This window comes from Penaeus vannamei, chromosome 14 (assembly GCF_042767895.1).
Source record: "Penaeus vannamei isolate JL-2024 chromosome 14, ASM4276789v1, whole genome shotgun sequence".
NCBI lineage: Eukaryota > Metazoa > Arthropoda > Malacostraca > Decapoda > Penaeidae > Penaeus > Penaeus vannamei.
In genome coordinates this window covers 38,217,850-38,232,449 of record NC_091562.1, presented here as the reverse complement: position 1 = coordinate 38,232,449, position 14,600 = coordinate 38,217,850, and the positions used below count along the sequence as shown (strand labels likewise).

At 42.9% G+C, this 14,600-nt stretch overlaps 1 protein-coding gene across 3 annotated transcripts in view; it reads left to right on the top strand.

The window, feature by feature from the left end:
• The first annotated feature begins 1,961 nt into the window (after positions 1-1,961).
• The window catches only part of LOC138864038 (protein abrupt-like), a 110,785-nt gene continuing 98,146 nt past the window's right edge, over positions 1,962-14,600 (top strand). For 2 of the 3 annotated variants that reach the window (XM_070129921.1, XM_070129923.1), the window contains exon 1: positions 1,962-2,120. The gene's annotated coding sequence lies outside the window, so the exon portion shown is untranslated. Of the gene's footprint in view, positions 2,121-3,640; positions 3,716-14,600 lie in introns of those variants that run through there. The other variant, XM_070129922.1, reaches the window with a different exon arrangement.

Sequence of the window (14,600 nt, the reverse complement as noted above, 5' to 3'; positions counted from 1 at the left end):
CGCGGGGGCCGGTAAGGGGATTTAAACTCAATTCTATGGACCCTTAAACTTCCCCGTTCCACTTAGCCCTCTCACTAGCCTAGATACCCCCTCACTCTCTCTCCCTTTCTTTTCTTTCTCGATTGCTCTCTCTCTCTTTTAATTCCCTCTTCCTTTCTTTATTTTTCTCCCCTCCCCTCACTCTCTCTCCCTTTCCCTCTCGATTTCTTTTTTTTCTCGACTGCTCTCTTTCTCTTTTAATTCCCTCTTCCTTTCTTTTTCTCTCCCCTCCCCTCGCTCTCTCTCCCTTTCCCTCTTGGTTTCTTTTCTTTCTCGACTGCTCTCTTTATCTTTTAATTCCCTCTTCCTTTCTTTTTTTTCTCTCCCCTCTTCTCCGTTTCATTCTTTCTCTCTTCTTTGTTCTCTTTGTTCTCTCCCTTCGTTTCGTTTTATTTCTCGGTTTCACCTTTAACTGTTTTCTTTCTTTTCTGCCTTTTTATCCTCCCAAATTTTCTCTTTCTATCCCTATCATTCGTATTCTCGTTCTATTCTACTGCCGTTCTTACAATTTGCTAGCTTTTTTCTGTCAGTCTGCCTCTGAGTGGATAAAATGTCTGTCTGTCTGTCTCTCGGTTTGTCTATCTATCTCTACATATCTGTCTCTCTCTCTATCTATCTGTCTATCTCTATCTATCTATATATATACCTACCTATTTATCAATTTATCTGTATGTCTCTGCTGTCTGCCTGCCTGTCTGCCTTTCTCTATCACTCTTTTTTTTTCTTTCTTTAACCCTTTTCATACCCCTTCTGTCAATTGTTCTTTAAATTGAACACTGAACATTTAAAAATAGTAATAATTATAATGAATACGTACAAAAAATATGAAAAATTATGATAATCATAACAATAAGGACATCGGATAAACAGCAACAATGATAATAACGGCGACGATGATTATGATTATGATCAGGGTGATAATTAAGACAACGATATAAGCAAAACTTCTGAGAATGATAAGATAAGATAGATAAGATAAGTGATAAGTTAGATAAGATGATAACAACATTGACTATATCGAAATTACAGCAATGGCATAAGCAAAACTTCTGATATTAATAGTAATGTTAGATAAGATGATAACAACACTGACTATATCGAAAATAAAGCTCAAAGACAGACCCACAACAAAGAAAAAAACGTTTTCTGTCGTTAGGTTAGCAACTTTCCATCCCTTTGTTAACAATTATATTTTTCTCCCAACTGCATCATTATGCGATTTTCACTTCAATTTTGAATAAGGGAAGATAATGAAATTCAATTATTGATATAAATGCACACCCAAAAACATATTAAACCCAAATTTCAAACCTATCAACAGATGCAGTAAACTCCCGAATTTGAAATTTCGATTTTCCAGAGCTCCGTAACCGTTTTCCTTGAAAAAAAATCATCACGTAAAATACCCTAAACATACAACTATTATATGACAGCACTTAGACGATAAGTTACTTACCTCTTCTCGCCAAGGAAGTAATTCTCAAGACGACACAAAATAAAGTTTATGAAAGAGGAAAATGGCGAGTCACGTGACCGCTCGACACACGACTTGTGACGTCATACTATCAAGATGATATATCTATTGTAATTTATATATTCCGATAGAGACTATGTGAAATATATATGTGAATAAAATACGTAGATGGGCATGGAATTATAAGATTAAGAAATAATTGCACGATATACGACAATTCTTTGATAAATGCGTCGATGTTGAATTACCAAAGGTCATACATCTTTATGATCTTGCGAGTCTAAAACTGATAGATTATAATTACAAAACCAATTTGATTTGGTTTTGCCTCATGAATAATATACATTGTGATGGAAATGACCATATAGTCAGCGCTGTATTGAAAGAATGGAGTCTTATCCGTGTAATTGTCTTTATTGTGCATTACCTCTGGTGAATCATCGCATTTCTAAACAACACTTCCGCCGTTACGATACACGAGATTCTCCGATTTTTGTCCAACACGAAATTAGTTTTACTTATTTAGTGCAACTGGCTGTACATGTTTTCACTTCAATTATCTGAGTGTAAAGGCGAAGCAGACAGTTCCAGGAAGAACATCTTTTAGGTAAGCGCCTGACTTGTTTTGAAGTAATTAAAGAAACCATCTTGTTATTGCAGGATTTTCTATGTATGTTGTTTTTGTAGTAAGAAGCATCGGATGGGACATGTGTGTATTATTGAGTATGTGTGCGTGTTTGAGTATGTGTCTGTGTGTTTGTATGTGCGCACGCGTGTGTGTGCATGTGTGTGTGCGTGTGTGTGTAAGTCTGGTGCATGTTTACTTGTGATATGTGCGTGATGTTTCTAGGAATACACTCAGACTAAAACAGGAGGTATTCAAACTAATCTATATTCCGGTACAGTCGCAATGCTGACACGCCACCAACAAATTCCTATATTTTCCCTCCATCAACTCCCTTCCTTCCCATCACCTCTCTCTTCCGCCTCCACCCCCTCCCCCCCTTATTCCCTCCACCGTCCACCCACCTCCATGTCCTTCCCTTCCCTTTCTTTCACCCCCCCCCACCACCACCATCTTAACAAACGGAGGTTTCATGTTCGCGTGAACGCTAGGGAACCTGCAATACACACACACACTCACACACGAATCCACAGGAGAGAGAGAGACTGAACATTAATAATCGCAAAGACACGCAGCCGAGAAGAAGGTTAGCATCTTGAGGATCTTGACCAACCTCACCGGTCGCTTTCATCTTCGGCTTTGGTGAGCGATTCAGTTCTCCGGGCTCTCTCTCTCTCCATCGATCGGTGAATACTCGATTTTACATGCTATATTAATTCTTCGTTCCAATTAATATCAAAAGGGGACGAGACAGATCTACGCGAGTTATACAAGAAAATGTAAAATCCGGTTTTCTAGAAACGAATCGGGGGCGAGAGAGGAACAACACGAGAGCGCGTGAATGTGAAGCCCATTGTACACGGTCTTTGTACAACCTCGGGACCAATTTAACGGTGTAAACAGTTCGCTAACCCACCAGTGTCGGAGGAGCCCCGATGAAGGCATTAATATCGGCGCTCAAATGCCGTTGCAAGGGACGATAAAGAGGCGAAAATGAATTACGTAAATTGGGGAAATCCTTTGCCGAGCGCCTCTCTCCCCCCACCCCCTCTCCCCCCTCTCCCTCTCCCAAAACGCGATTTCTCGGGAGCCGATATCGTCAGTCGGCTTCCATAATTATTCCAGATTGCTCGGCCGCCTCTGCCAAGCCTCGGCCGCGCTGGTACATGAGAAGGGGAAAAGTCCTGTGCGTTCCAAGTGGCTTAAGAAGAATCATGTGAACAGCAGCGGGAGCGAAGAGAAGAAATAAGGAGCAATTAGAAGCTACAAAAGAAAAAGGAAGGAAAAAAAGGTCAGTATGGGAAGGCGCAAGGAGAGCGAGAGAGCGAGCGCGAGAGAGAGATAGCCTGCAGGACACACATAAAAAATTGGCCTCCACGTGGGAGCCTCAGCGCGCGTGTTTGCTAGAGAGAGAGATGGGCGGGGAGAGGGTGAAGGGTGAGGGAGAGTGGGAGGGTGAGAGGGAGGGGGTGGGAGGAGTAAACGAAGGAGAGAGTTGCGCGCGGACTGCGGTGGTTCGTTTCAGTCCCGGCCTAGCCCGGTTCTGGAGCACAAAGGATCGATTCTTGTGAGGAGAGGTAAGCCCTTCTTCCCTTAGCTGTGATTTAGGCTTCTGTGCAAAGACATTGGCCGTGTGTTGTGTTGTTGTGATACCCGCTTCGAACCCGACCAGGGGTTGTAGTCTGAACCGCAGAGTGTTATTCTTAAGAGAGTGTTTTTGAAGTTCCGAACTTTCTTGGAAAACACGACGAGGAAGGGAAGAGGTCTACGGCACTGGGCGACCGCGTGCGCTGTTGCCACGTTTCCTTACACCTTCCCTGCAATGTCAAGTGCAGGAGTCAACTGCTCGCTTGACGCCCATTCATTCTCTCTAATGGCCAATAAACTACCCTGGCCAACCGCATAATGCCAGTATTTAGTTACCCAAGACCTATTCACGCACCTCGTCGGGCATTTGACGGAAAAGAGCCCAATGAGTGACAAATTGCTCGTATTTCAATAAATTGATCGTGGTGATTGGTAGGGAGGAGGACTGAGCGTACTGGCGAGTATGGAGGTAGGCTGGCCAACACCGCCTCCCTGTAACCCCATAGCTTGTCGGGAGCTCACCGACTTTTTTTTTCCTCGGGTCTTCTTCGCGACTGTCTTACCTTATCCGGATACCATGTCGGCGGAAGGTGAATTATTGCGAGATTAGCCGTGAACGTGGTTTTGTTTATGTTCTCTTTAGTTCCCCCCCGTTTTTCCCCTCTCTCTTCCTCTTTTTTCCCGACAGCATCCGTCTTCTTGCGAATTGGCTAAATCGCACACGAAGACAAGATTGTTAGATGTAGTAAGCGTTATTTTTAGCGTACCATCTTAATAAGAGTAATGCGATTACATCCTCCCCCCCCCCCTCTCTCTTTCAATCGCCTTTACCTCAAAAGAAAGACGAAAAAGACATATATTCTCATAAAATTTCACTCAAAACCTTTTAAATTTATTGGCTTGTTCTGTTCCCAAGAGAATCGCTTTTTCCAGTGCTGTGTCATCCCTCAATTTACGGAGATTATTTTTCCATCTTGAAATGTAAGAAAAGTTGATGAAAATGTAGAAGCAGTGAAAAATTCGAAGACAGAAGTGTCGAAAGAAACGCGACGTTGAATTATTTAATTGATGAATGAAATATAAATGAGAAGACCGTTGTTAAAGTGAACCTAGGATATTTTTTAACGTCGGATTCAACCCGGCAGATGTAAGATCAGAGGTTTATTTCATCCAAAAGTTTCGATTACATAGTGTGTTCCAATGTAAATATACTGAATTAGACATACATGGGCCTACGTTATGTATCACTGAATTCGGTGCGCAGTTTAAATGACGAATATTTGAAGCACAGATAACAATTCAAAGATTAAGTTTTATATATGCGTATATATATCGCAATATTTAATAAAGTTAATTACATATGAATGTATATCAATCATAAAAAAGATCATATCCATAAACTAAAATATAGAACAACCAGTCCCCTCGTTATCCTGGATGTTAAAATGTATCAAAATACCTTTACGCTATTTTTTCGTGGACCATAGCAAGTCCGAGCCAATGAGAATGGGCCGGCAGCAAAGCAAAGTCAAACGGCTCTCTCGTTAACCGTAGAACAAAATCCGATTTCAGAATGTTTTTTTTATATATTCGTGAAGAGATGTTTAGGTAGTGTATGTTATTTACGTATTGTAGTGTGGTCAGATTTTGGCTGTAGACCAAACGTAGGCCTAATGGTTTTTAAGCGTATCGCGAAGACCGATTGGAGGAGAGGATAATAGGAAAGGAAACAATGTTGAATAGAGGAATGTATTAATCGTTATTTGATATTTATTATAGGCCTATATTCATATAAAACCTCCCCCCCCCCTCTGGACTTGTTCAAAGGGATATTTAAAGTTAGTCGTGGAATTACAAGCGAAATACTCCCACCCCCGCCCCGTTATCATGAAGAAGATATACAAAATTTTTGTTGTGCCACAGATTTTGTGCACGATACGTTAGCCATTTGCATAATCCACTCTCTCACGGCCCGCGATACCCAAGCTTCCCGTCTCCCTTTTCGCGAGCAATCCTTGGCGTTATGCTGTGATCGCCCCTCGCTATAACGGCCTGACACGCCCCTCGCACGTACAAAGTCGCTAGCTGAACGTGAAGTTGTTACACACACTGTTATTTCCCTGTATCGGGGTCCGGCACGGAGATATTGAAAATCTACGGGCTTGTCCGACCTTGTTTGGCGAAATTTCTGGTTGGGGGAGAGGGATATCTCGCCCTTATGCCGGTGGACTCGAGGGGCGGGAATCCCTCCTTCTCCCCCTCTAGATATATGTTTTGTTTCACATTATCATCCTGAATCGTGTTATTGTAAGTTGGAATGTTTATTTCAGTCTAAAATGAAAGGGAGTTGCCCCCTCCCTCTCTCTGTGTCTCTTCCTCTCTTCTCTCCTCCCTCTCATGTTGGTATTATTTGTTTTCCTTTTGCTCTTTATCTGCCTTATCAGTCAACGGCTCTCGACTGACACCTGACTGAGATCACTGACATCGACGAGGCCTGTCAGTCGCACAGTTAAATGCTTTTCCGTTTCGCCTGTTGTCAATATCAAGTTCGTTAACACGCTTTATGAGGCTTATCGCCGATATTGCAGGTCTCTATTGAATTGTTTTTATTGAATATAATTTATTAATTACCAGTTTTTTCCTTTTTTATTTGCCTGCATAATACGCGTCGCATGGCCCTCGAACTCGCGGTGCGATGGAGATACGATCTCATCATTAGAGTTCATTAAAAAGCAAATGATCAACACGCACGCACGCTCACACACGCGCACACGCACACGCACGCACACATATATATTTATATATGTGCGTATGTACATGAATATATGAATATATATATTATTTATATATAATATATATGATATATATTCATATATGAATACATATATAAACACACACACACACACACACACACACACACACACACACACACACACACACACACACACACACACACACACACACACACACACACACACACACACAAACGCGCGCACCCACACGCACACACACACACAAACGCGCGCGCACACACACACACACACACACACACACACACACACACACACACACACACACACACACACATATATATATATATATTTATATACATATACATATATATGTGTATGTATATATATGTATATATATATGTATGTATGCATACATATATATGTGTGTGTCTATATATAAATATATACATATATACATATATATACATACACACGCACGCACGCACGCACGCACACACACACACACACACACACACACACACACACACACACACACACACACACACACACACACACACACACACACACACACACATACATACATACACATACATATTTATACATATATAAGTGAATATGTACATATATATATATATATATTATATATATATATATATGTATGTATGTATGTATGTATGTATGTATGTATATATGTATATATATATATATATATATATATAATATATATATATGTATATATATATATGTATGTATGTGTGTGTGTGTGTGTGTATACAAGAATTATTAAAGATATAGTTCCGAAAATAATGCGTATTATAATCAGAAAGATGTACCGATACTGTTGCTAATAACTGATACTAAAATCTTGAACTGGTGACATCTTTTTCCCTCTCATTCTCCTTCCGTGTTTCGCTTAACCTAAATATCCTTCGCAAACATATTTTCAAAATATAAATCATCGCTTTCATTCTTGATATTAGTTCCCTTGTATTATTCTCATCTCTTCCATCTATTCCCTCTTTCCCCTTTTCACTCTCCCCTTCTTTTTCGTCATTCCGTTTTCCCTTCTCTCTTCACCTCTTCCCTCTGTACTTGACCTCTTCATCATTTCTTTTCTTCCCCTTCGTCTCTCTCTCTCTCTCCTATTCCCCTCTTTTTCTTTCTTTTCTTCCCCCCTTTCTCTTCCCTCTTCTTCTGATTCCTCCCACTTCTCTGATCCTTCTTGAACTGCTCGTGTTGCGTCTTCTCGGGATAGGATTCCTTTGCAACAAAAATCGAAATGCAACTAAAGGAGAAAGAAAGAAAAATCATAAGACAAAATTTATGGATTTTTTAAAATGGATTTACTAACATTGTGTAATCCCCCCCCTTTTTTTTCCTAGCAATATGCCTAAAACTTGACTCATCCTACTGTTAATGTCATAGCACAAGTAATATGATACAGGCCATCTATTACTCGTGCATATTGAATAACCCAGTCTTAAATAAATCACATGCATTAATAAGGCAATAAATAAATCTTGTCATAATCAGTGGATATAAAGTTCACGCTACTTGAGTATAGATGGACAAAGTGAATATTCACACCACAACTACCAACCTTCAGTCCTTTGCTGGCTGGTATGCCACTCGGACTTCTCTCTGCCACTCCCTCCCCCTCTGTACCCCTCTCTCTATCCCTCTGTCGCTCCATCACCCGTCCGTCTATCCTTCTTGCCAGCACCGGCACCCTCTATTCATCTATCTTTGCATCACTCTGCTTTTTATTCATTTCTCTCACTAACAGTCTTCCATCCCTTTCTCGATTCTTCTGTCCCTCCGCTATCCCTCCTTCCATCCCTCTTTTCCATCAGCATCCCTCCATCCATCCACCCTCCATCTACCCTTCTATCCCTCTCCACCACCCATCCATTCCTCCACCACCCTTGCATCCCTCTTTCCAGCCAACATACCTCCACCATCTGCCCCACCACCCCCTCATTTCCCCTCCTTCCCCCCTCCCTTCCTCCCCTCCCCCCTACCCGCGGCCCCTGACCCTCCTTGGCCGGCTAGACAGTCCAAAAAGGTCGTGGTGGACCTTTGGATCCATAGGCCTAAGGGGCGATCGGTAGGCCGTTTGCTCCTTCGTTGATTGATGTTTTGTTTATCTCGATGTTGAGGTTGATTGCTTTTTGCATGTCTTGATTATCGGAATTTATCAGTGGATACATTATGTATTTATTATTTTTTATTTATTTTTTTAGCCGAAATACTAAAGCAGAGAGAAGATGCTGTGCCGTGAGCCACAGACTTGCGTAGCTATGCACAAGCGTGGTGGTGGTGCTAGTCCTGAAGATATTTTTTTTATTTCCCTCGCTTTTTCACCCTTCCTTTGATCCCTGATATTAGTATTTGCTGAAATATGAATTCACGATGCATCGACAGTCACATCTGGTAAAGATAGTTCTTCGTTTCTTTCTTTCTTTTTCAAATATCCGTCTCGAAGCGTTTTGAAAATTTGGGATGGATTAAAGGTGACGGGACAGAAGGCAGTCGTGCACATGCTGTCAAGTGGAATTGCTTTAATGCTCATAGCATTCCTCTTTATCGTATTTCATTCTATTTTATCGATGCTATCATTTCCGGGGAGGGTCGTTTTTATTTTTATTTTCCGTTTTTTTTCCGTTTGTCTGTCTGTTGTATGTTTGTGCATTCGGGTGATGGTGGTCAGTTTTACTCAAGAAATGAAAAATAATTAAATGCTCTTTTGCTCTCTGGTCCTCGAGTGATGATGAAAAGCTTTGATTCGAACAAACAATGCATTTTCCACCCAGCTCCGTTGCTTTAAAGAGAAAATGGCGACGATTGTGCTTTTGTGCTGGCGGGAGTTCGAGACACTAAGGATAATTAAAACCCTGAAAAAAAATGTCCGGTATATTGGGATCGGGAGAGAGTAAAGGAAAATCGCGCTTCAACTTTTTTTTTTCCCGCCGTCTCTCTCTCTCGGCGGAGTATGATCCCGCCCGTTAGTTGCCATGTTTGCATTTTCCGCCGCCATGCAGTTGCAATCCTTCGAGAAGCTCTCTCAAACGTCGCGTCCTCGAGAGCAAGCGATCACAAGGCATCGGGTCGGCCGGATGGAGGCGTCAATACCTGGAGCATCCCGGAGGCTGCATCATCATCTCCCGGTGTCGCGAGAGGAGGAGGACAAGGAGGAAGAGGATCTTTTGCAGGATTCGCACATGTGGAGGAGGAGGAGGAGGAGGAGGGCGGAACGAACGTGGGCGCTTGGGATGGGCGGGAGGGCCAGCGGATGCCCCAGATGCTGTTGCTGCCCTGGACGGAGAAAAAAAAAAAAATTAAGAAAGAGAAATAAAACGGGTATGACGGTTCGCTCAGATGAATCTTCACTCCCGAAGGAAGAAACAGAAATACTAGTTATTTTTCTTTCTTTCTTTTCTCTCTCTCTCTTTTTTTCTTTTTTTTTGCATTATACGTTTTCAGACTGTAAGCAATCCCCGACTGTATATAAAAGATGATTATAAAGGTATAAGAACTCGACAAGATTTGAGGATTTTTATCCAACCAGATTTTTTGCAGCTGGATTAAATCGAGATTGATATTTACCAGTAAAATCTAGCTTATCATTATGTCGACTGTAAATTCTATCATCATATTTAGTGACATGTTTGCGCCTGTCAAGCACTAATCTTCGTAATAGCGGGCAGTGCGGGGCTTCAATGTTTATGGGTGTTTGCGAATCAAGATTATAAGGTTGCCATTGTTTTTTAAGTATGGAGAAAATGTATTAGAGAAAATATCTTATCATAACGTTGACAGATATCTTAGGCAAGCCCTACATTAGTTTCTTATTGTGTTTTGCCGTCTTTAAGACTGGGTTTAGTGTAGTATTGATATGTTGGTAATCATATGTTCATACTTGGATTAAATTAATATAAGTTAGTCGTAATTTAGCGGCTCCGTAGTTTATATATGTTGCAATACCGGTAATCACAATTTCAAAGTAGGGCCATATAAATTACTCATGATATTTTGCCATCTCCATGCGGGAATTATATCGCAGCAATGATTAGATTATGAATTGGATTATACAATTTGTGTTTTAGCTTCTCTATGGAAGGAATATATTATAGTAATGAGGTATCGATAATCATATTAATTTGGGCCCATCAACAAACATACAATTAAACGCAGGTATTTAGTTATTTCTTACTGTAAAATGCCGGCATACTTGAATTAGAGGGAACGGCCGTGTATCGTTTGTCGCCCGTGTGTTTCAGTTTTGGCTCTAGTGTCGAAAATAATGAAGATGTTAGATCATTATCAGTCTAGGTCGGGCTAGTCATATAATGAATCTCACAGCGAAAACAAAGCTAGTGAACCCCCCACCCCCTACCCCCAGCGTCGAAAAAAAAGAAAAACGAAAAAAAAAGATAATTTCGCGGGAAGCTTTGTGATAGGCTGGCGAGGATGACCACGTGACCTAGCCCCGCCCACTGCCTAAGACTTGCCAATCAATGAATCTCTAGCCAAGGACCTCGACCGCAAAGTGAATCCTGAACCAGCAAATTATCTCGGCGATGTCAAACCACACGATTCGTATCTTTGATTTCCGATGCCGGGCGGGGAGATCGGCGGGGTTGCATCTTAGCAAATGCATCCCGCCAGCCGAGATAGATCTTGCCAAAAATCATACATCGATCATTAGAAAAAAAAAACCTTTTAAATCGTGATAGATTTATAGATCTAATCCATAAAACGAATTATTAATCGGACCTCATTATCATCTCCAAAGCGAACCTGTCACTTACACACACACGCGCGCGCCAGCAAATGAAATCGATTTTCGGAACCAACGTAATATTTTTCAGACACGGTTCTCGGTGCTGTGGCGTAGGCCCGGATGAGCACCGCGTGGGGCGAGCAGCGGCCATCCATCGCGAGGAGGGAGGGAGGGAAGGAGAGAGGGAAACGCGGAGAGAGGGAGGGAGGGAGGGAGGGAATAGGGGTAGGGAGAGAGGGAGGGAGGGAAACGGGGAGAGAGGGAGGGAGGGAGGGAGGGAAACGGAGAGAGAGGGAGGGAGGGAAACGCGGAGAGAGGAAGGGAGGGAGGGAAACGGGGAGAGAGGGAGGGAGGGAGGGAAACGCGGGGCGGAAAAGAGGAGAGGGAAGGAAGGAGGGAAACAAGAAGAGAAGGAGGGAGGGAGAGAGGGGGAAACGGGGAGAGAGAGGTGGAAGGAAGGAGGGAAACGGGGAGAGAGCGAGGGGGGGGGGAACGAAGAGAGAAGGAGGGAGGGATAGGGGGAGTGAGAGAGAGAGAATATGAAAATGAGAGACGGGAAGGGAGAAAGATACAGAGAGAATTGATAAGATAGAAATAGAGAAACAGACTGGAAGAAAGAGAGACACAGGGAAGAAGGAGAGCTGAGAGAGATAGAGAGAGAAAGAGAGTGGGTAATCACACAGTATTAATCAGCTGTCTCTCCTATCTGGCTGTACTGTTTATCTCCGTCGCTTGCACCAGGGGATTTTAATGCATGCGTCTGTTGTTGTTATTATTAATGTTGTTGTTGTTGTTGTTGCTGCTTCATCACGTCAAGGCCGCAGAGTATACTGTGCTTTGCTTTTCGCGTTTTTCTATTTTCTCTTTTTCAAGTTGCGGCTTTTCCCTTTTTTGTATTTACGTTTATATGATGATTTTTATTTTTATTTTTCATTCTCTTATTTCCTTTAACCTGTTGTCTATGTTTTTTTTATCAATCAATCATCTTGCTTACTCTCCCTCCCTATCTGTTACAACCCTTCGTAATCTTGCATGTCTGCCTAGTCATTAGTCTTGCTAATCGCCCTAGTCAACCCTTATATCTATTCGTAGATATGTCCAGTCTGCACGGAATTTATCTACCCATTAATATACCTACCAATTCAGTTAACGCTATATTCAGTGGCAAGTCCAACTGACCGTTCGTATTTGTTATAAATCTACCATAATTCTGTCTGTCCAACAACACTTAAAGATATGAATGGGTAGATTCGTCTACCTATGCACGCATGTATCTACCGGCTTATCAGATTCATCCTTCTCTGCCTCCTTTTTCTTGTCTCCTTCTTCCACTCTTCTTCTTCCTACGTCTTCTTTTTCTCCTCTTCACCTTGCCCTTCCTCTCCCTGCTCCTGCTCTTTTTTTCTCTCCCTCTCCTTGTTCCTATTCATCTACACATAGAAATAATGACTATCATCCTTGTTAATATTATCATTATTCCTCCTCCTCCTCCTTTTCTTCCTTTCTCTCTGCCTCCTCCTCCGTTCTAGCTCTCCGCCACCGTCGCCTAGATCATGCCTGATGATAATTGTGTCATGCGCCATTACGGGCCTCGTGCATGACAACCGCCTCGTGCATGACAACCGCCTCGTGGCCGCGTCCTCCCGGTCGCCGAGGCCAGCAAGCCGGGTCAGTGCGGCGACCCGAAATGACCCGTCAAACATAAAGGCTAATCAGGAGCCTAATTAACGCGTCGAACAAGCGGGATGCACTTCCCGATGCAAAAGTAATTTCATGATTACCCTGTCCCAGATTGTGGCTGTCACTCATGCTGTTTGTCTGATTAACGCGTGGCCGAAATGAAATTACAACTGATTTCTTGAAAATGTCATTCGAAACTTACTCATTATTCAGCCTCGACCCGGTAATGCAATAATCGTCCCGGGCGCCCGTGTGTCACCGGTCAGATAACATGTTTATTATGTATGTGCTCCCCGAACCCGCTTGAATGGGGCGGGCGCGGCTGGAGGAGGCGCTTCGGGGAGGGGTGGGTGGGGAGGGGGCAAGAAGGAGGGAAGGAGGAAGGGATGAAGGTAAGATGGAGGGAAGGAGGAAGGGGTGAGGGTAAGAAGGAGGGAGGGGAGAGGGCAAGAAGGAGGGGAGAGGACAAGAAGGAGGGGAGAGGGCAAGAAGAGGGAAGGAGGAAGGGGTGAGGGTAAGAAGGAGGGAAGGAGAGGAGGGGGAGGGCAAGAAGAAGGGAAGGAGGAAGGGGAGGGGGCAAGAAGGGGGATGGGAGAGGACAGGAAGAGGGGAAGGAGAGGTGGGTTTCATAAGAAGTGGATAAAGGCGAGAGAGGAGAGGACAGTAAGGGATTAGAAGAAAAGAGAGTAAGGAAGGAAGGTAGGAAGAAGGGTAAGGGGAGAAAACGGGAAGGAGGGAAAAGGGGTTAGGGAGAAGGGTGGTGCTTGGGCCGGCTGGAACCTCTCCCAGGCTAGTTGCACATGTTCGGAGTAATTCTACAATAATACAAAAAAACAACAACAATATATCTGTGTACTCGCATGGATGGGGAAATAAAAATGGACGGAAACACCTCCAGCACATTTGCCTACGTATTCCTTTTATACCCACGCAAATACAAATGTACACGGACGCAAAGACACGCACACAGACACATGATATTCATTCGTTGTCACATCCACTTACAAACACAAGCATTCACACAATTAAATTCATTTACTCACTCTCTCATTCATAAACGCAGCCCTTTACCGCCTCTTCAACAACGAAAACATCTGCTTTGATATTTTCCTTTCTATTGTTTCTTTGTGCATTGTTCCTGGACAAGTATTTCCCCCATTTTTTCGGGTATTTTTTTATTCTCTTTCTTTTTTTTTGCGGGAGGGGAGGAGCTAAGGCGGGGAAGGGGAGGGGCGTTGTCGCTTTAATAAAAAATACGGTTTCCATCCTCTCGTTACGTGTCTTCTATATAGCGTCTTATCGATGGCAGAAGTTTGCGAAGTTCTAACGGGAATTTTGAGCCTTTTGATCAAGATACAGTGAAGTGGAACACCTTTTTTATATTCTCGTTTTCCTCTCTCTCTCTCTCTCTCTCTCTCTCTCTCTCTCTCTCTCTCTCTCTCTCTCTCTCTCTCTCTCTCTCTCTCTCTCTCTCTCTCTCTCTCTCTCTTTCCCATTCTCTCTCCCTCTCCCTCTCCCTCTCCCTCTCCCTCCTTCCCTTCCCTTCCTTCCTTCTTCACTTCCGTCCTTCTTTTCTTCCCTCCCCCGCCTCTCCCCTTTCCTTTCGTTAAGATCTAAAATCAGTGTGTATTTCGAATCCTGTGAATTTGCTACAGGACA